The following is a 22,518-nucleotide window of genomic DNA, read 5'->3' on the forward strand; positions in this document are numbered from 1 at the left end:
TTGACCATCCATACGTACATGCGGGTACTAGTAGTGCAGATTTAGTTGGGCTAGTGGCCCATATCATTGGAGAACACAAAATGTGCTTCTCCAAGGAAGAGTTTCCCGTCGAATGGACGTCCCACAACAGAGCCCTCCATATCACCCTAGAATGCCATGACAATGCCGTAGGGAGAGTACTAGTAGCTAATGGGTCAGGCCTCAACTTCTGCCCCGCAAACCATATTAATGCAGCTTGGCAATGACGTAGGCAAGATTGCCAGAGGGGGATGAACATTAGGGGATTCGAGGGATCTTTAAGTGATTCCTAATGAGAGGTCGATCTACAAATCCAGGTCGGACCTGCCTCCTTCACAGTGGAGTTCCAGGTCATGGCAATCACTGCCAATTACAACATGCTCCTGGAAAGACCCTGGATCCACTCCGCCGATGCGGTACCATCACGTCTGCACCAGGCCATAAAATTTGAATGGCAAGGACATGAAATTGTGGTGGCAGCTGAGAAGGATATTCAAAAGTATCCTTACAACATCGTTCATGTAATCGAAGGGATTCCTCATTTATCAAACTTTCATATAGTGGAATTCGTTGAGGCCACACATGCGGAGGAAAAGGTCGACAAACCTATGTCGGCAGTCTATAGAATGATTGCCTCGACCATGCTGAGGAATGGTTTTGAAACAGGAAAGGGTCTAGGAAGGGACCTCAAAGGCATAACAGAACCTGTACCAATCCCGAAAGAAAACTACCACTTCGGTCTAGGGTATACTCCTAACGAAGACGAGCTTACAAGGGCATTCAAGAGAGAGCTCAGAACAAGGAATCTACCTCGCCAAATTCTGGGTCTGTACCAGTCATTCCCCAGAATGATGCTGATGCTGAATGAAGAAGAAGCTGATGGGAGTCTCGAGTCGCTGTTCCAAGAAGAGGGATGCTACACAGTCGTTAAAGTAAGTCAGGAGACACCCAACATACATAGTCTGAGGCCAAGAGAGCACCTGAACAATTGGACATCCACCCCCCTTTTGTCTCATCGATAGAGAGATGGATTTTCCTTAAAAACACCTTTTGCTAAAAGCGGCGACATTGGCTGAGGCTCGAATGATCGCCTTTTCTAAATGACTTCATGATGTTTAAAAACGAAAATAGTTCAATGTTGTTCCGAACCACGACCACAGTTGTAATCAATTACTTTTGAATTAATGAAAAGCCTCGATCTACATAAAACTACTACCTTTACCGGATAATAATAACAAAAGTTTTCTTACTAATCGCGTAATAACAATCGATGAATAAGCCTAATTGTACTTTGCCTCACTTTTTCAGTAATAATCATAATAAAACAACCAAAAATGTCATGACGTGTCGTGAAATGAATGAGGAAAACAACCAACAGGAATACGAGGAGTACGATGAATCGACAATGATGCCAGAAGGGCTGGTAGAGGAGTTAGAGGAATTGGAAGAGAAAAAGAAGCCCAACATGGACAAAACCGAGGTGATCAGCCTCAGCAGCGAATAAGATATCAAAGAAACAAGTATCAGTGCTCACTTAGGGGCCACACAGAAAGAAGAGCTCGTAGCTCTGTTAAAGGAATGTGTGGATGTCTTCGCTTGGTCATACGCAGATATGCCATGATTAAGCACTAAAATAGTGTCCCACGTATTACCTATCAAGAAGGTTTTTGCCCCAGTCAAACAAAAGTCGCGAACATTCAAGCCAGATATGAGTATCAGGATAAAGGACGAAGTAGAGAAACAAATCGAGTCGGGAGTAGTGGAAGTAACATCCTACCCCACTTGGGTAGCCAACATAGTACCAGTACCCAAAAAGGACGGAAAGACTCGAATCTGCGTAAACTACCGAGATCTCAACCGAGCCAGTCCGAAGGATAACTTCTCTCTTCTAAACATCCACATCCTGATAGATAACTGCGCTAAGCACGAGCTGCAGTCATTCATGAACAGTTTTGCGTGGTACCACCAAATACTCAGGAGCGAAGAAGACACTCAAAAGAAAGCCTTTATCACCCCTTAGGAGTCTACCATTAACGGGTAATGCCGTTCGGCCTCAAAAATGCAGGCGCCACGTACATGCGATCCATGACTACCCTATTTCATGATATGATGCATCGAGAGATCGAAGTCTATGTGGACGATGTCATTATAAAATCAAAAGATAGCTCATCACACACCATGCACTTGCGCAAGTTTTTTGACAGGCTTCGCAAATTCAATCTGAGGCTGAACCCTGCTAAGTGCGCATTCAGAGTGCCTACCGGAAAGTTGTTAGGATTCATAGTCAGCCGCAAGGGCATCGAACTGGATCCTACAAAAATCAAAGCGATTCAAGAATTGCCTCCACCCATGACCAAGAAGGAGGTCATGAGTTTCTTGGGAAGGTTAAATCATATTGGGTGGTTCATAGCCCAGTGAACTGTGATCATGGAGCTAATCCTTAAATTGCTCAAGAAAGACGCTCCCAAGAGGCAGTCGACCAAATCAAAAGATATATCTCTAATCCTCCCGTTCTGGTGTAGCCCAGGCAACGGAGTCCTCTCTTACTATACCTATCAGTATCAGAGAATGCTTTCGGTTGTATGCTGGCCCAACATGATGGAGAAGGCAAAAAGGAACATGCCATTTACTATTTAAGCAAGAAGTTTACATCTTGCGAGGAGCAGTACACACTCGTAGAGAAGACCTGTTGCGCTCTGACTTGGATTGCTCAAAAGCTAAGGCACTACCTATTAGTGTTCACCACCTACCTCATATCTCGAATGGATCCATTGAGATATATTTTTTAGCAACCGATGCCCGTGGGAAAATTGGCTAAGTGGAAGATACTACTAAGTGAATTCCACATCATATACGTAGCGCAAAAATCGATCAAAGGATAAGCCCTGGCAAACTTGCTGGCATAAAACCCCGTCGATAACGAGCTTGAGCCTTTACGGACTTTCTTCCCAGAAGAGGAGGTACTAGCTATGGAAGAAGAGTTGACGGAACCATACTCAAGTTGGAGACTGTAATTTGATGGGGCAGTCAATTACAAAGGATGAGGCATCGGGGCGGTGTTGATATCAGAGGCAAGACAACACTACCCGATGGCCGCAAAGCTCAACTTTAGGTGTACCAACAACATGGCAGGATACGAGGCATGTCTCCTCAGCCTCAGAATGGCATTGGACATGAACATAGGAGAGTTATTGGTAATCGGGGACTCCAATTTACTAATAAATCAAGTAAAAGGAAGTTGGGCGACCAAAAACGATAAGATACTCCCGTATGTAAATCTAGTGCAGAGGCTGTGCGGGAGATTCAAGAATATCAATTTCAGGAATACCTCGAGAGCCCAAAATGAGTTCGCAGACCCATTGGCTGACAGCCTCTATGTCACAACCCGACTAGGGGCCATGACGGGTACTCGGGTCTAACCACCGAGAACAATTCATTCTATTACTCATCCTGCGTTCATTCATTAATCTTATGCTCTTAATCATAAGGAAACCATTTTCAGTTGAGACATATCTACCTTTATATACATAAGCCCTTCGGCCATCTAAATGACATACATACAATAAGGATATTGTGAGGCCATACTACCCACACATATGTATCTACGAGCCTCTACTAGAGTACTAGACAAATGGACGGGATAGGACCCCATCGTGCCCAAAATATATACATAAAATAATAAGCAATGGCACCTCCGGAACCATGGAGTGCTCTCAAAGTCTGCTGATGGCTCCTATAAATCTGGATCACCTCCCTGTCTACCTATGTGCATGAACACAGCGTCCAAAGAAAAGGACGTCAGTACGAATATTGTACTGAGTATGTAAGGCATAAACAATAACACTACATCAATAAAACAGGGGGGATATCAAATGAAGAACAATCTGTAGCTAACTGTCAGTTCTGATAGAAATAATGCATGCTGACTTACTTCATAAACATCATCATCATATCATGTATGCATATATATATATATATATATATATATATATATATGTGTGTGTGTAAGCTGCCCGACCATATAGGTACGATGTGATCATCATTAGCCCGCGTCCAGGCCTCCCACGTCTGGGGTAACCATCTCATGCCGCCCACTAGTGGTGTCTGCCCATGCCATCTAGACATGGTGTATACGCTGCCCACCTTAGCAGTGTCTGCCGGGCCATATAGGCGCGGTGTAATATCATCATCATGTACTTATCATAATGCATGCATAGAAACTCAAAGACAACTATGCTTTATCGGGGTGACATAAGGTCGTGAACCCCCGATTCCGTATGGAGCATTCATAAGCATTCTGCCACCTTGAAGGAATTGGCACATAAGGTGAGTGTATACAATAAACAATATCAATGGATCATAGTTAGAAGAATTAGTTTTAGGATATTTAGACTTAACTCATCATCATCACTATCATACTCTTGACATATCTCGTTTCTGTATTTCATGTTAACCTCCTTATAATCATAGGCTCATAATTGCCGAAATGTAAGAAAGTCATGGGAAAATAGGAGAATTCATGCCATGGGAGTCATGCCTTAGAAGGAAGGGACTAGCCTTACATACCTTTTCGTTTAGCTATTCTATCACTTGATCGTTCTCCTTCAATACTCACATTTCTACCTTCAAGAGAGTTCGTATTAACATTAGCTAATCGATCGCATGAACATGCTCAACTAACGCTAGAGAAAATTAGGCAGCATTTCCTTTGTTTATAAAAATTTCCTCATATCATATATCAACTCCCAAACGTTTATAATAACATTCACAACATCATAAGCAACAATCTTCATACACCTACATTATCCACATTTCCCAAATTTCACTTCAATTCATCCATAACCATGGTCATAGTACACTATTACATTTACTCACAATATAATGTTTATTCCATATTCTTCATATCATTCATAACATAATCATAATCACAACATATCATGAATCATGACTCATTCTAAACTACTACTCAAAATCTCATTATGCTCATCTTGTAACCCATTTTCTATCTCCTTTCATGATCCAAGTCTTTCAACCCCTCAATACCCTAAACAATATGGAATGATCAGAAAACTTACCTTAGATAATGTGGGAATGATCTTTGAGTGGAAATACTTCACTTGAGCTAAAACCCTAGTTCACTTCTAATGGGATTTCTTGCCTTGGATGAATCCTGATGAGTTTCTTACACTTGATTTTCTTGGTTTGATGAAGTTGATCAAAAATTTCTCTTGAGTTCTTGTGGAAGAAGTGTGGAGAGATTTCTAGAGAGTTCTTGAAGTGTGAAGTGAAAAATGAAATGAATTAAATGAAGTTGGGGTCCCTTATATTAATCTTAAAATCTGTCCCGACTCGGTTTCACGGACCAACAGACAGTCCGTATCTTTTATATGGACCGTATGTCTGGCCGTATATTTGGTCCAGTGAAAGTCCCCATTCTAAGAAGAACATACGACCTAACATACGGCCAGTATGTTTTATACGGTCTGTATGTTGGACCGTATATTGCCCGGCTTTCTGAAATTAGTTCTCGTCGACTCGTTCAATCTCCAATCCTTATGGAACCTTCTTAACACTTGTTTAACACATCATTAACAATCTAAGGAACGTTATAACTCTTCTCCAAGACATTATTAAGCCATCATTAACTTGTTACTCGTAAATCTCTTCCGATACATAACATATACCTTGCCTTTCTTGGAAAACTTTCTTCTCTTTCCTCGAATGTCTTTGAAATCTCAATTAGGATCATCAAATGTTATTTCTTGCTTATTCAAACATCATATAATTCATGCCCTTCGTTAGTCTATTCACTGTGCATCAACAGAAGATTTTTCGAGGTGTAACACTCTGTGATCCAGCACCTCGAAAGTGCTCACATGACCCTCCAAAGATCACATTAAGAGAAGAACAGGCTCACTGTGCCCACGTCGAGGCCGAGCCGGATGGCCAACCATGGTACGCCGACATCAAGACATACTTAGGGAAGGGAGAATACCCCCTAGACATCAAGACCTGAACTCAGGTGCGTACACGCTGAAGAGGCTACAAAATTGTTGAAAGAGGTGCACGCAGGGGCATGCGGTCCTCATATGAATGGATTCATCCTCGCAAAGAAAATCCTAAGGAAAGGATATTACTGGATGACCATGGAGTATGATTCGTGCAAATTCGTACAAAAGTGCCATCAATACCAGATACATGGAGATTTAATCAATGTTCCTCCCACCGAATTATATGCGATAAGCTCACCATGGATGGGGGATGGACATCATAGGACCCATCGAGCCTCCATCCTCCAATGGACATCGTTTCATCTTGGTCTCCATCGACTACTTTTACTAATAGGTGAAAGCCACTTCGCACAAGTCAGTGACCAAGAAGGTCATGGCTGACTTTGTCAAAAACAATCTGATATGTCATTTCGGTGTACCAGAATCCATCATCACAGACAATGGTGCCAATTAGAATAGTCATTTGATGAAGGACATTTGCAAAATATTCAAGGTAACCCGCAGGAACTCTACCGCCTATTGGCCACAGATGAATGGAGCCGTGGAGGCTGCCAATAAAAACATCAAGAGAATCCTGAGGAAAATGATTGACAACTACAGGAATTGTCACGAACAGCTGCCTTATGCCTTGTTAGGGTACCGAACGACGACCCGCACTTCCCTCGGGGCAACTCCATATCTCCTTATCTATGGTACGAAAGCGGTCCTACCCGCAGAAGTGGAAATCCCCTCACTCAGGATCATCCAAGAGCCAGGGCTAAAAGATGCAAAGTGGTCAGAAACCATTACTAACAATTAACTATGATAGATGAGAATAGAATGGTGGTCGTATGCGATGGACAACTGTACAGAAAAAGAATGTCTCGAGCTTTCAACAAATGAGTCAGGGCCCGACATTTCCAAATTAGACAACTCGTGCTCAAGCGAGTCTTTCCCCACCAATAAGAATATAAAGGAAAATTCGTGCCAAACTGGAAAGGGTCGTACATGGTCAGGAAAGTACTCTCGGTCGGAGTCGTAGTCCTAGTCGAGATGGATGGGCAATAGTGGCCTAAAGCCATCAATGCAGACGCGCTCAAGAGATACTACATTTAGGAATCCATTTGCTTGTAATTGCTTTATAATTTACTTGTAATCGTACTTCCATAATAGGATGAGAAATGTGTATCTTTCTTTGTAAATGAACTACGCAACGAACTTGATTTCCCCATGGTGGGATACGTAGGCAATCCGTATCGGACCCGGTCACATTATTAGTAACACCAAAACCTTTATCTTGAACTACGTTCGACCTGAATTCCTACTGCCATAGGATACATAGGCGCTTTCGAGCTCAGTCATCATAAATGAAAAACCCAGAAGTCGTTAGGAAAACCTCAGTGACAATAGAGCAGGAGGAATCGACGAGATAAAACTACGAGGACCGATACAAGAACCGGTTAGTGTCAACCTACATTGGGGAAAACTTTTGAGAGGGTCTCAAAAATTCCTATCAGGAACAATCAATAGGGAGATAGAAAATTAAAGCCCTACACTGCACGTAATGAGAAGTAGCAGGGGACACTCAAGGCAAACCCAAAACTGAGATAGATTTGTTGAGAAAGGTCTAGAAAATCTTCTATTAGTTCAGAAATCAGCAATCATACCTCCCGGGGGATCCGGAAGACCTCGCTCAAAGTCACATGTCATGACAAAAGATTTTTCCAAGAAATATATATAGAACAATGTGATTTACGAAATTTTTACTTTAGATTTTCAAAATACACCCATTAGTATAAGTACGCTCTAAAATCATCTCTCAAAATACCGAGCCTAAGAGGGTTCAGAAGAGCATCAAAAGGAGCCGCAAGACAGAAGGAGAACGACACTAATTGGTCCTTTAGGAAACTCACAATTTGTTCTGTGGATGCAGGATTCTAAAAGGACAGCAGGTGCGCCACTAACCGGGCTGCCCACGGCTCGGCTCAGCAAGGAAAGACCAAAAGGGTCACAAGAGAAATGAGCAGAAAAGACTCATCCGACCAAAAATTATATATATATATATTCCGACCAAAAGGGTCAACAAAACAAATGAATGGCCAAGGCATGTCCGACCATGGAGATCATGAAAGAATTAATGGCAAAAGACATATCCGACCACGAGAGTCCTACAACAAATAAGCACAAAGATATATCAGGCCAAAAGGTTCACGGTGAATGAGCACAAAGACATATCAGGCCAAAAGGGTCACGGTGAATGAGCATAAAGACATATCAGGCCAAAAGGGTCACGATAAATGAGCACAAAGACATATCAGGCCAAAAGGGTCACGATGAATGAGCACAAAGACATAGCTAGCTGGAAGGGTCATGACAAAGATAAAGGGGCATATTCGACCACGAGGGTCACGACCTATACTACGGATGAAATAAAAATCATTTAGCCACAAGGGCCATATCTGTTATCTTTAATTCCCTTCGATTCTTCCATTCTTTAAATTCCTTTCAATTCATTTATACATGTTGCCGAGAGGGCCATTGCACGTTTACTTTCCTGCTGTCGAGAGGGCCATTGCACGTTTACTTTCCTGCTGCCGAGAGGGCCATTGCACATTTCCTTTCCTGCTACCAACAGGGTCATTCATGTTAGAGGGTCATTCACATTTACTTTTTTCCTACCGAGAGGGCTATTGCACATTTACTTTCCCGCTACCAAGAGGGCTATTCATGTTTACTTTCTTGCTGCCGAGAGGGCCATTGTACGTTTACTTTCCCGCTGCTAAGAGGGTCATTCATGTTTACTTTCCTGCTGCTAAGAGGGTCATTCATGTTTACTTTCCTGCTGCTGAGAGGGCCATTCATGTTTACTTTCCTGCTGCTGAGAGGGCCATTGCACGTTTACTTTCCTGCTACTAAGAAGGCCATTCATGTTTACTTTCCTGCTGCCGAAGGTATTCCCGCAAAAATGGGATTCTCTTCTCTAGAAAGTCGAACTACATATGGGCTGATGCCTACAGACCAGGGATATATAGGTAGACTCAAAACCCAAGAGTCGGCTGCACTCTATCCACCATCCAGAGAAACCTCGGTCACAACACCGGGAGTCTCAGGACTTTCCTGCTACATCACTTAAAGTCTTTAATCGAGTCGAAATACAGGTGGCCTGAATTCTCGTACATGCCGAGATATGTAGAAAACTCGAAATCCAGGTTCCGGCCACACATCTGTGAATTGCTTGAAATTGAAGGGCAAGATGAGTCGGGTCTATCAAAAATTAGGGTTTGTCAAATTTCGTTGCTCAGGGATGGTCTGCCATCCCAGAAAATCAAAGGGGTAGTTGTTGACACCTAATTTTTTACCTCCCGTAATTTATTTTAAGTGCTCGGAGTCTTTGGACAATAAATAAAATCAGTTGTGCACCCTAAAGGGTCTAGGTAATTTTTCATGAAATTATTTGGGGTAATGTTTCACCCCTTTTAAATTAATAAAGAAATCTCCAGGATATTTTAAATTTTCTGGAAGTTAATTAGGTTCTTATGACATTCAGGGAATATTGTTTTATTGGAATTAATCAAAGGAAAAATCATTTTTAATAATTATTTACTTAATTGATTTAATCAAGGAAAATTAGATTAATGAGTAATTTATTCTATTTTATTGTCCAAGGCACTTTGAGTAATTAAAAGAATTGATCATTTTACCCCTCAAACCTTGATTTTACGTGTTTGCGTAGTTTTTTAATTAGTAAATTATCTGTTTAATTAATTTAGAACCAGTATCTGCAAAATGATTTTAATAAGTCATGTTTTAAATTATTTAAGTGCTAATAGGATAATAACTAGTTTTTATTTTTAATATTTATCCCCAACCATCCATACATATATGTGTAAACATGGTGTATATATACATGTATACTTGTACAAGGGCCTAATTGTTTTAAAATAAAAAAGACCAGGCCCAGTCCATAAAGGGACCAGACCCGGTCCAATAACTAGTAAAGGGAGGGGGTAAGATTACTCCTTCCCTTCGTTTCATTTTTCAGACCCTAAGGGTTGTTTTGCAACAGAGAAGAGGGGGAGGCGGCTAGGAGTAAAACCCTAGCGCTGCCCCACAACCACTATTCAACCACCCCGCCTATTTTTTGGTCGTGTCCCATTGCATAAGTGGGTGTATCGCATGAGGGAGAGGACGAAGCATTAATAGCTTCGTCCTTCTCTCCAGAAAATCTGGCCAAAGTGCCCCTAAAGGTACAAACCCCTCTTTTCTTTATATTTTCTATCATTGTGTCTGTATTTGAACTAATTTAAGCCATTGATTTTGGGTTTTACCTCAAATCTGGATCGTGTGTTGGATTCTTGATTGAAAACTTGTATAAATGTACAAGTCCCACATTGGTTGTTTGAATTTGAAGAGGTATTCTGGGGTTTTTATAAATAGAACCCTATTTGTTCAAAGGAAAAAAGGTTGGAAATCGAGAAAGGCTTAAAAATTACAATTTTTCTAAGTTTTAAAATTTCCATCAGTCAAAGTTTTAAGCTTAGCTGAAAGGCTTCAGTTTTTTTTTAGTTCTAAAGTTTCTGTCTTTTATTTGTTTGTGGTATTGGTGGTTTGAGTTTGGCATTCGAAGCATAGAAGCATCCAAATCCATCGCTTGCCTCGGTTGCACTCGCAAAAGGTAAAAACTTTTTACTTTATTGCTTCCTTTTTAGATTTCTGCCTATATTATGCTTATTTAATGTGAGATTTTGTGGATATAGTTTAAGCTGACATGCTTGTTTTGATTTAGATTTCCTTTTAGAATTTCTGTCTATACAATGTTTGTTTAATGTGATAAGAGTACTATGTTTGGTTTGGAATAAAGTCTGAGCTGATATGCTTGTTTGATTTGGCATTTCCATTTAGATTTTCTATCTATACCATGCTTGTTTAATTGTGATTAAGAGTATTAAGTGTGGTTTAGACTACAGTTTAAGCTGAGGATGTTTGTTTGATTTGGATTTTCATTTAGATTTTTGTCTTGTCATGCTTGTTTAAATATAACTAAGTGCTTTATGTGGGGTCTATAATGTAGTTTAAGTTATTATGTTTGTCTGATGTGTGTTATAAGTCTTGTGCTTTGAATTGGAGTCAAAGGGGTTTGTCAACTGTCACGATGGGTTTAGTCCTATGTGTTCCATGTAATAGGCTTGGTTCAAGGGTTGGTTTGAAGTTACAGGGCCTTTTGAGTAATTTATTTGGATTGCATTCTTGGTTGTGTTCATTTAGAAGTGTGTTTGGTTTGAAGATTAGTTCAATAAAGGGTCAAAAGGCCTATTAAAGGGAGGTTTCTGATCTGGTGCTGAACAATTTATTTGATAATGTGTTTTTGTTTTTGGAAATTGAAGGTATGATATGAATTGGACCTAGTCTGATCATTGTTTGTCCAGTTTAACCATGTGTTTGTTGGGAAGTTGAAGTTTTGTTATGAAGGGACCAGTCTGATCATTGTTTGTCCTACTTAATCATGTGTTTGTTTGGAAGTTCAAGGTTTGATGTTCTTTGGACCTAGTCTGATCATGTTTGTCCTATTAGATAATGTGTTTTGGTTTTAAAGATTGAAGGTATATTGTGTGCTTTTTATGGGATTCTATTTGTTCTACTTGGTGATATGTTTGGTCTTAAGGGCGTTGTGGCTATAGGTGGGTTAAGTGCCTTGGTTGGTTGATCTCTGTTTGCTTCATTTAAGTAATATCTGTTTGGTTGAAAACTTGGAAATTTAGATCACATTAATACATGTTGAGACAGAAGTTTCTAGATAATGATTCTGGGAGAGGAAGGGATTTAAACTTAATCAAAAGATATTCATTTGGCTTACACTTGTCTGATTGTTTGGCTTGGGGTAAATATGGGAACTTGCTTAACCTACCTCTGAGTAGAACCTGTGGAATATGTAAGTGCTCGTGTGGAGTCCAAGAGGTCTTTAATGTTGCTATAATGAACTGCGTTTAAAGCAGTCTTAAGATGATCTATGTTTGGTTAAAATGGGCAATCATTTAGTTAAATAGGCCTGCCAAGGAAATAATTGTCATGTTTTGCCTTAACCTAATAATGAGATGTATCCACTCTGAAAAATGGCATTAAAAGAAGGGGCTCAAGGGTTGGTAGTTTTGACAAGGACTATGTGTATATGTGTGAGTCTGTTTTGGTCCATCATGTGTAGAAATGCCCATGAATATGTTGTGTAAAGAAAAACCTTATTTTTTAGGACTAATCACCTAGTTATGATAACTGTAAAGATAAGGAACAAAAGAAGGAAGGTTAATAGGAACCTTGACATAAGTTTGCTTATTTTGTCTTAGTATGGCTGTCCTGGATGCTTCGTATTCCCTTCTTGATGTTGTGTACTAAGTCCTTTAAGGATTAATGATAAGGCTAAGAAGAGGTTGAGAATAATGTCTCAAAATTTGGCTAAGGCTAAAACAATAGTGATTGAAGTTTGTTGTTGTTTCTCTCTGTGTGACTTGATCTTGATGGAAAATGAAATGTGTGTTTCTTTTAAAATGTAATATGGTTAAGAGTAAAAATCCTTTCATGATTATAATTTTGGCTTGAAGTGGCTCCGGAACACTAGTTTGTTATTGCTGCTACATGTTTGTGGTAGGTCTGTTCCTAGTGTATCATGTTTTGAAACTTGGCAACAAAAGTCTTTTAAGGGTGAAGTATTGTCCCATGAGTTAACTGTGGTAGTCATGTGATAGGGTTAAGATGGTCTAGTCCTTCTCCTAGTCCTTAGTGGTGTCACTGGGGTATGAGGAGGAGTTCATAAGGGAAAGGAAAGAGCTCTTGGGATAGTAGAAGGTGAGCCTAGGCATGAACTAGAGGTGATGACCAGTGGAACCCAGGATCCCTTTTGTTGAAAGGAGATTCAGGAAAAGGAGATGGGAGGTGAATTCACCCTTATCCTGCTTCCCTTTCCTGACCCTGAGACTCCATCCTTCTCTTTTAGAACTTCCTTTCGTGGTCCGGGGACACACAAGGATCTCAGATGGATTAGACAAACTTAACCATATCTGGGAAAAGGATATGCCTAGCTTTAAATGAACTATTGTCACTATTTTTAAAAGTACTAGTGTTTTATGATTTTCACCATGTCTCCCGAAAGCTTTCTATTTATCTGAGAAGTTTGCTTGTTTTAAGTTTTATTGTTTAAACCAGTTGTGTTCAAGAGAGGATGGAGCTGATTAGTGTATTCCATTTATATGAGTCCACAACATGAGAAACTAAGTGTAAACTAGTTACTTTCGATTTGCTTTTGTTATTGGCCATATGTCTTTTCTCCCTATTTGCTTAGCTTGTTTATCCATGACTGGTGTCTGAGATAGTGCCACTTTGGTTTATTGATTGAAACTTGCTCACTATGTGATGATTGAATCCCTTTGTTTACCAAAATTATGATCATGCCATAAATATATTTCTTGCTTTCTTATCCTTTCCTTTTGTTCCTTGAGAAAAGCTTCTGATTTAGTTCAAGCATATTGAAAGGTCATTTCTAAGAGTCAAAACTGTTTTAAGACTTTCTGACTAAATGCCCATATAACTTTCCCATTGAGAATCTCTTTTCTTTAACAAAGGTTTTCAAAGCTCATTTATTTGTTAACAAGTAATCCTGGCTAGTTAACATGTCAATTAGATGCTGGGTAATAAAAGAGAGGTAAGGTTTAAAAGCTGCCAATTTTAAATATGTGCTCTAAAGTCCTAAATGTTGTCAAACTTTCTTTTACTTGGAACAAGTAACATTGCCATGAGCCTTGATTGTTTGTAAGACTTTCCCTAGGCCCGTTTTGGCTAGAATGTTGTGCTTATCTTGCTATTAGTTTGGTCATGTGTACCTTTGGTGTTAGTTGGGAGGGGACCTATGCAATAACTTGAATATGTGAAGAATGTAGACATAAATGGAATGACTTTGGCAAGCCAAGGGAGTTTGAATGGCCTGTATTGATTGAATTTGATCCTGCCACCACTTGAATTAGCTTAACCTTCCCTGTTTTCTCTAGGAAATGGCTTTGACCTTAGCGAAATGGATGGGTTTGTTTGTTCTGAATATGTGCATTTAGAATCCTTTTATACTAGGTCCTAGAATAGGTAACCTTGAAAGATACAACCTCGATATGATCATAAAGAAGGCTGGAAATGATCCAAGCCACATGACTTAAGAATGACCTTTTAAAGAGGTCGCAGGGAAAGGAGAAGAAGAAAGTTAGGCCCAGCCTGGTTCACAATAGTCTCCTTCAAATAAGAGGCCCCATGGCAATTTGTAACGACCCTTCTGGTCGTTGTGGAAATTTAGGACTCTATTGAGCATTCCGATGGCCGCGGGTGGATTCGTAAGGTGTCCTTTTGTATGTATGCATGTTTCGTTTTGTGTGTTAAGGCCTTGGGTGAAATGTGGGGTGATGAGGGGAAAAACTAGAAAGAGAACGACCACACTGCCCAAAATGGACCGCTATAGCGGTGGGTTTACCGCTACGGCGGTACAACTGTAGCGGTGCCTCGACCGCTTCCAGCGGCCAACATTTATTTGGTGGCCGCTGTGGCGGAAGGTTTACCGCTATGGCGGTACCGCTATAGCGGTGAACCGACAGCCATAGCGGTCAGTCGATAAAGTGGGGGACCGCTATAGCGGTCACTTGACTGCTATAGCGGGACCGCTGCAGTGGCGTAGCGACCGCCGCTGCGGTCGACGGGAGGCAGTAGCTGGGTTTTAAATGCATTAGTTTTATTTTCTCATTCATAACACCCCAACACACTTCCCAACAAACACTTAGAGAGAATTTCCAAGCTAGGGCAAGACAATCTTTTGAGGTAAGTTCCATTGCGGATTCTATCATTCCTTTCCCCTCCATGATTATAATTGTCCTCATGGGTCTTTAATGGTGAAATTGAATTAGAAAACCTTAAAATATTAATGGAACTTCTAAACTTGTTGGGTTATGATTATTATCGCTTAGTTATCATATAAATGCATTGGTTAGTTGTTCTTGATCATAAATTGAACATTTAGAGACATAAACTAAGTGATTGGAGACCTAGGGTTCTATAAAAATGGTGTCTTTGCCATGGAAAACTGCTTGTAAAGGAATATTGATAGAATGTTGTTATAAATTGATGATTAATGAGTACTAAGGGTCTAAATAGGTTATTTATCACCTAGAAAATCATCCAACCCTTGGAATGGGGTAAGGGAAGGGTTTTCTTGCGTAGGAACTTATGATTGAGTATTATAACTCATTGGGTCCCCTATTTATAGACTTTGAGCGTTCTTAGGCTTTGAGGAAATGAAAGGTTGTAGGGGAGTGACTTGCATTGTTCTAGCTCTGCTTTGAGGTAAGTTATGGTTTACGTAAGTTAGACTTTGTTTAGTTGAATGTATGCTTGAGATTTCATTAGAAGAAAGAATTTCTATTATTCATTACATGATATTGTATGGTTAAGCTCCTATGTTTTTGTGATTGAATGTGGTCTAGGCTTCATCCCATTATTTCTGTGTGATTTAATCTGCAGTGGTTGTATTGTGAGAAGAACTTAATATAGTGTTCTCGAGGGTATTGTGACATGAAATGATGAAGTGAATATGGATATTGAGTAGGTAAGAAACACTGTTCTGTGAGAGGTATGATAGGGCACATATGTGGCCTAGATTATGGGCTCGTGGTCCGAGGTTAGTTCCGAAAATGAGAGGTCTATTGTTATATCCCGCGTTCGAGGTTCGTTTCGGAGCGAAGGTTGTGCTCGGGTCTAAGGAGTGTTCCGGAACAAGTGGTACATGGACACCATGGGTCCCCTGCAGGTCATGATTACTGAGCTATGACATCATATAGCATATGTGTATAGTGAGTGGGGGTATAGTGTACTTTTATCTCCATGGTAGTTAACGTGTTTGTGATTCTTGGCAATCCAGTGATTTGTTATGTTTATCTGTGGTTCACTTGTTGTGATTCATTGATCTTCATGTATGATTGATTGGCTTGATTATTTTATTTATTTCATAAGATTTGCATGATACTAATCTTATTCGGCCTATGATGTTTACCAGTACATAGTGTTTGTACTGATACTATCTTGCTGCATTCTTTGAGTGCAGATTTTGATATAAAGACCGCTACTCGTCCTCGTATCTAGCGTGGAGGTGATTTGCTAACAAATTTTTGGGTGAGCTCCTTCTTATGCCAGGCTGCCCGAGGATCTTCTACTTATGATGTCTTTTCTTTTCTAGACATTATGGATATTCATTAGATAGATTTCAGTTCTTAGACATGTTTTGGCTTAGAGTCCTGTACGATGACTTTCGAATTTTGGGGAAATTGTAATAGTTATACTTCCGCATTTGTTTTTAGTATTTTATGGCATGACTTAACTAGTTTATTTGTTGCGTGAATGAGTATAATCGTTTGACTGGTTTAAACTAAAATTCAGACTTGAATGAATAGAGATCTTGTGTGTTGGTTCGCCCACTAGGATTTAGTTGGGTGCCGGTCATGGCAGGTTGGGTCGTGACAAAGTTGACATCATAGCCTTAGGTTCATCGATCGCATCGTACCAAGACATCTCTAGCAGAGTCTTGTAGATCGGTATGGATATGTCTGTACTTATCTTCGGGAGGCTGCCGGACACTAGGAAAACTCTCTTTTCTTTCTTCTTTCATGCTACTTGATTCCAATTGGCATCTGCTGATTCAAATTGTATCTGACTATCCTTCATTCTCTCGTAGATGGAAAGAACACGCAGGGCAGTACCTAGAGGAAGAGGTGGGGGCAGAGGAGCTAGCAGAGGGGCGGCCCCAGCTGGGGGTTGTGTCCCAGTGGTTGACCCCGTGCCTCCAGTGGTCCCTAATGAGGCAACAAGAGGTGCAGCCGCACCAGCCCAGCCAGTAGCAGTACCAGTCCCACCAGGAGCTGCAGTTGCTCAGGGTGTACCAGACGCGATGGCACAAGTGCTGAATCTGTTGTGTGGATTAGCACAGGCCGGAGCTATACCAGTGGGTCCAGCATGTAAGGGCGCAAGAGTCGCGGCTCCAGATCTAGACAGAGCATAGTCTCTAGGGGTACAGCACGCAGCAGCGGTGGCGCCTCGCTTAGATGAGGTTTCGGGTTTTGAGGCCTTCCCGAGGCCTGTTGCAAGGCCAGTGATGACTGGTGAGGAAAATAATCTATTCTGGAGGTTCACAAAAAGGAAGCCTCCTGTGTTTTATGGTACTGAGTCGGAGGACGTATATGAGTTTATCATCAACTATCATGAGCGGCTCCATAAGAAGGGGGCTGTGGATAAGTACAGGGTAGAGTTTGTAACGCTCCAGTTCTTGGGTGATGCCAAGCTTTGGTGGAGGGCTTATGTGGAATGTAGGCCAGCTGGGTCTCCTCCATTGACATGGGTCCAGTTTTACTCTGTGTTTTTGGACAAGTACGTCCCGCGTACTTTGAGGGACCGAAGGAAAGATGAGCTTGCTACTATTGATCAGGGGAACTCGTCGATTGTTGTGTATGAGTCTCGTTTCCACTCCCTATCCCGATATGCTATTCAGTTGCTGCCCATTGAGGGGGAGAGGATATGGCGGTTCGTGAAGGGGTTGAACACTGGGCTTCAGTTATCAGCTCTTCAGCTTGTAGCCACTGGGGCTTCATTTCAGGAGGTAGTGGAACACGTCTGTACCATTGAGAGTATTAAGCAGGAGAGTTAGGCGAAGCATGTAGAGAAGAAGGCCCGTAAGGGTGGGATGTTCAGCAACTCTTTCTCGAGGTGTCAGAGTTCACAGGTTTATTCGGGGCGTTCGGTTCAGTTCGCGATGCAGGTGTCAGCTGGGGGCCCTTCATGGGCAAATTATCAAAGTTCAGGTCAGTAGGGAGGCTATGCTGCTTCATTATCTTCTGTTTAGCGGCCTACGCTAGACCGTACTTGCTTCGAGTGTGGTGAGATAGGGCATATTAAGAGATATTGCCCCAGACTTAGACAGAGTGGGCAGGGGACTCAGTATCAGGCTCCCCGAGCTCCATATGCACCAGATCGAGGGGGTAAGGATCGCGCACTAGTAGGGCGGGGTGGCCACACCGAGGGTAGGGCTGGTGCCCATCCTAACCGAGGCGATCCTCAGCCAGGAAGAGGCGGATAGCAGCCCGGCAGGGGTGAGGCTCAGAATGGTAATGGTAATCGCGGTGGTACACAGGCGACAAGGGGGCGCGGTCATTTGTACGCCTTTCCAGGTAGACCCGAGGCGGAGGCCTCCGATGCAGTTATCATAGGTACTATCTCCGTTTACGACCGTATGGCTTCCGTTTTGTTTGATCCGGGTTCTGCTTTTTCCGTTGTATCTACCTATTTTGCTGTGGGCCTGGATATGATGTGTGATACTCTTGATACCCCTATTTTTGTGTCTACTCCTATTGGGGATTCTGTGGTAGTGGATAGCGTTTACCCTGTGTGTGCAATTTCTTTTATAGGGTATAGTACCTGGGCGAATTTGATAATTTTAGACATGGTAGATTTCGATGTTATTTTGGGTATGATTTGGTTGTCCTCGCATTATGATCTACTTGACTGCCACTCTAAGACTGTTACACTAGCCATGCCTGAGGCACCTAGACTCGAGTGGAAGGGTAACCTTAGTCCCCTCCCTAAGAAAGTAATATCCTTTGTCCGTGCTAGGAAGCTGGTCGATAAGGGGTGTTTAGCCTACTTGGCACATATCCGTGATACCGGTGTAGATACTCTATCCCTTGATTCGGTTCCAGTGGTTCGCGAGTTTGCGGATGTGTTCCCCGCAGACTTGCTTGGTATGCCACCAAATCGTGATATTGACTTCAGGATTGATTTAGACCCAGGGACTTGTCCTATCTCTATTCCCCCTTACAGGATGGCACCAGCAGAACTCAAGGAAATGAAAGAGCAGTTGCAAGATCTTCTATGTAAGAGGTTTATTCGCCCGAGTGCCTCTCCGTGAGGTGCTCCTGTGCTGTTTGTTAAGAAGAAGGATAGATCTATGCATATGTGTATTGATTACCAATAGCTGAATAAGGTAACTGTCTGAAACAAGTATTCGATCCCCCGTATAGATGATTTGTTTGATCAGTTACAGGGAGCTTCGGTGTTCTAAAAAATTGACCTAAGGTCAGGGTACCATCAGTTGGAGATTCGAGCAGTGGATGTTCCAAAAACTGCTTTTCGGACCAGGTATGGGCACTACGAATTCTTGGTTATGTCTTTTGGGCTTACAAATGCCCTAGCTGCGCTCATGGATTTGATGAACATTGTGTTTAAGCCCTACCTAGACTCATTCATCATAGTGTTTATTGATGATATCCTGGTGTACTCTAGGAGTAAGGAAGAGCATGAGAAATATTTGAGAATTTCTCTTGGAGTGTTGCGAGAGAAGAAACTGTATGCTAAATTCTCCAAGTGTGAATTCTGGTTGGCTTCAGTATCTTTCTTGGGGCATGTGATTTCGAAAGAGGGTATTACAGTGGATCCTCAGAAAATTCAGGCAGTCAAGGAATGGGCTAGACCCACATTAGTGACCGAGATCTGTAGTTTTACGGGTCTGGCGAGCTACAATCATCGGTTTGTGAAAGGGTTTGCTTCTATTGCTTCTCACATGACCCGTTTGACTCAGAAGGAGGTACTGTTTCGGTGGTCCGACGAGTGTGAGGAGAGCTTTCAAAAGCTCAAGACATTGTTGACTATAACACTGATTCTGGCATTGCCCGTTGAGGGCGAGGATTTTGTTGTTTATTGTAATGCTTCACGTTCTGGTTTGGGTGTTGTTTTGATGCAAGAAAAGAAGGTGATTGCTTATGCTTCTCGGCAGTTGAAGGTACATGAGAAAAACTATCCTACTCATGATCTAGAGTTAGCAGCGGTGGTTTTTGCATTGAAAATCTGGAGGCACTACTTGTATGGTGTCCATTGTGAGGTGTACACAGACCATCAAGTTTGCAGCATGTGTTCACTCAGAAAGATCTGAACTCTAGACAACGGAGGTGGATGGAACTGCTGAAGGACTACGACATCACCATTTTGTATCACCTTGGTAAGCCTAATGTGGTGGCTGATGCATTGAGACGGAAGTAGACTAGTATAGGAAATCTGGCTCGTTTAATTTCTTCTAAGCGTCCGTTGGCTAGAGAGGTGCGGACTCTGGCTAACAGTTTTATGAGGCTGGATACTTCTAACACCGGCAAGGTGTTGGCTTGTGTTGAGGCTCCGTCATCATTTTTAAAGAAGATTAAGGCTAAGCAGTTCGAAGATGCTAAGCTATGTAAAATACGAGATACGGTGTTGCATGGTGAGGCCAAGGAGGCCGTGATTGATGAAGAGGGCGTGTTGCGAATCAAAGGGCGAGTGTGTGTGCCATGTGTGGGCGACTTGATTAAGACCATTCTGACAAAGGCTCATAGTTCGAGGTATTCTATCCACCCTGGTGTCACTAAGATGTATCGTGATTTGAGGCAACATTACTGGTGGACTAGGATGAAGCGGGATATTGTGGAGTTCGTCGCGCAGTGCTTAAATTTCTAACAGGTGAAGTATGAGCATCAGAAACGTGGGGGGTACATTGCAGAGAATGCCCATTCTAGAATGGAAGTGGGAAAGAATAGCCATGGATTTTGTAGTGGGCCTTCCGAAGACATTAGGGAAGTTTGATTCCATCTGGGTTATTGTTGATAGGTTGACTAAGTCTACTCACTTTTTTCCGGTGAAGATAACTTATGATGCAGAGAAGTTGGCTATGGTTTAAATTCGGGAGGTACTTAGGATCCACGGGATTCCTATCTCCATCGTGTCCGACAGGGGCAGCACGTTCACATCCAGGTTTTGGGAGTGTTTACATAAGGGGTTGGGTACGAGGTTAGATCTTAGCACCGCCTTCCATCCTCAGACTGACTGGCAGTCGGAGCGGACTATTCAGGTTCCGGAGGATATGCTGCGTGCATGCGTGATAGATTTCGGTGGGCATTGGGATCAGTTCTTGCCCTTAGCCGAATTTGCCTACAATAATAGCTATCACTCGAGTATTGATATGGCTCCGTTTGAGGCGTATAGGAAGAGGTGTAGGTCTCCTATTGGGTGGTTCGATAGGTTTGAGGTGAGGCCTTGGGGAACTAATCTCTTGAGCGAGTCCCTAGAGAAGGTGAAGGTGATCCAAGCCAAGCTGTTGGCAGTGCAGAATAGGCAGAAAGAGTATGCGGACCGCAAGGTCCGAGATCTTGAGTTCGAGGAAGGGGAACAAGGTCTATTGAAGGTCTCACCCATGAAGGGTTTGATGAGGTTTGGGAAAAAGGCCAAGCTTAGCCCGAGGTTCATTGGTCCGTTTGAAATTCTCAAACGTGTGGGGGAGGTGGCGTACAAGTTGGCTTTACCTCCGGGATTATCAGGCGTTCACCTGGTGCTCCATGTGTCGATGTTGAAGAGGTACCACGGTGATGGTTCCTATATCATTCGTTGGGATTCAGAGTTGTTAGATGAAAATCTGTCATATGAGGAAGAGCCCATTGCCATCTTAGACAGGGATGTCCGCAAGTTGAGGTCCAAGGAAATAGCCTCTTTAAAAGTCCAGCGGAAGAATAGACCAGTGGAAGAAGCCACTTGGGAAACAAAGGCGGATATGCGTAATAAATACCCTCAGCTTTTCACCGAATCAGGTAACTCCTCCCTAGATTCTCATTCTTGTCCATTCGGGGACGAACGATGTCTTAATTGGTATCTAGTGTAACGACCCTTCTGGTCGTTGTGGAAATTTAGGACTCCATTGGAAATTCCGAGGTCGCGGGTGGATTCGTAGGGCGTCCTTTTGTATGTATGCATGTTTCGTTTTGTGTGTTAAGGCCTTTAGTGAAATGTGGGGTGATGGGGGGAAAAACTGGATAGAAAACGACCACACTGCCCAAAATGGACCGCTACACACTACAACAAATTTAATTAACAATGACGATTTATTTTGCCACCTAAAAATCAGTTTTCGTCACTAAAAATATTTTTTGATGAAAAGAAATTCGTCAATCATTCGTCCTTAAAGGTGGGTCGCTAATAGTATACAAAGACGACTTAGTGTTTCGTGGCTAAATAACTTTATATTAACTACGAAAAAAAAATTCTTCCCCAAATGCATCGTATTTATGACGAACTTCTTTGTTTGGAAAAGTATCAAAAATTGTAGTTGATAGTGTACTTTCATCACTAAAAGGGTTACTTATGCCGACGAAATTACTTTGACATTAATTATTTAGTTTAATTAACGACAACATCAATTGTCTCCAAAGTTATATGTGTTTCGTAGTCGAACAAACATTATTTCATCACTAAAGATTGCCTTTTATACACAAAAAGTTATTCGTCCCTAAATGTATAAATTAGTGACATCTTTGCTTTTATTCAAAGGTTTACAATTTTGTAGGTAAAACTATCATTTCGTCGCTAAAACTATTGCTTCTACTGACAAAATAAAATTGTCACTACAAATTGCCATAATTAATTACAATTGCAA

At 41.7% G+C, this 22,518-nt stretch overlaps 1 pseudogene; it reads left to right on the forward strand.

Moving 5' to 3' along the window:
• The first annotated feature begins 371 nt into the window (after nucleotides 1–371).
• On the forward strand, nucleotides 372–22,478 carry LOC132601523 (uncharacterized; annotated as a pseudogene).
• Nucleotides 22,479–22,518: the final 40 nt, after the last annotated feature.

Source organism: Lycium barbarum, chromosome 7 (assembly GCF_019175385.1).
Source record: "Lycium barbarum isolate Lr01 chromosome 7, ASM1917538v2, whole genome shotgun sequence".
In the NCBI taxonomy this organism is placed as follows: domain Eukaryota; kingdom Viridiplantae; phylum Streptophyta; class Magnoliopsida; order Solanales; family Solanaceae; genus Lycium; species Lycium barbarum.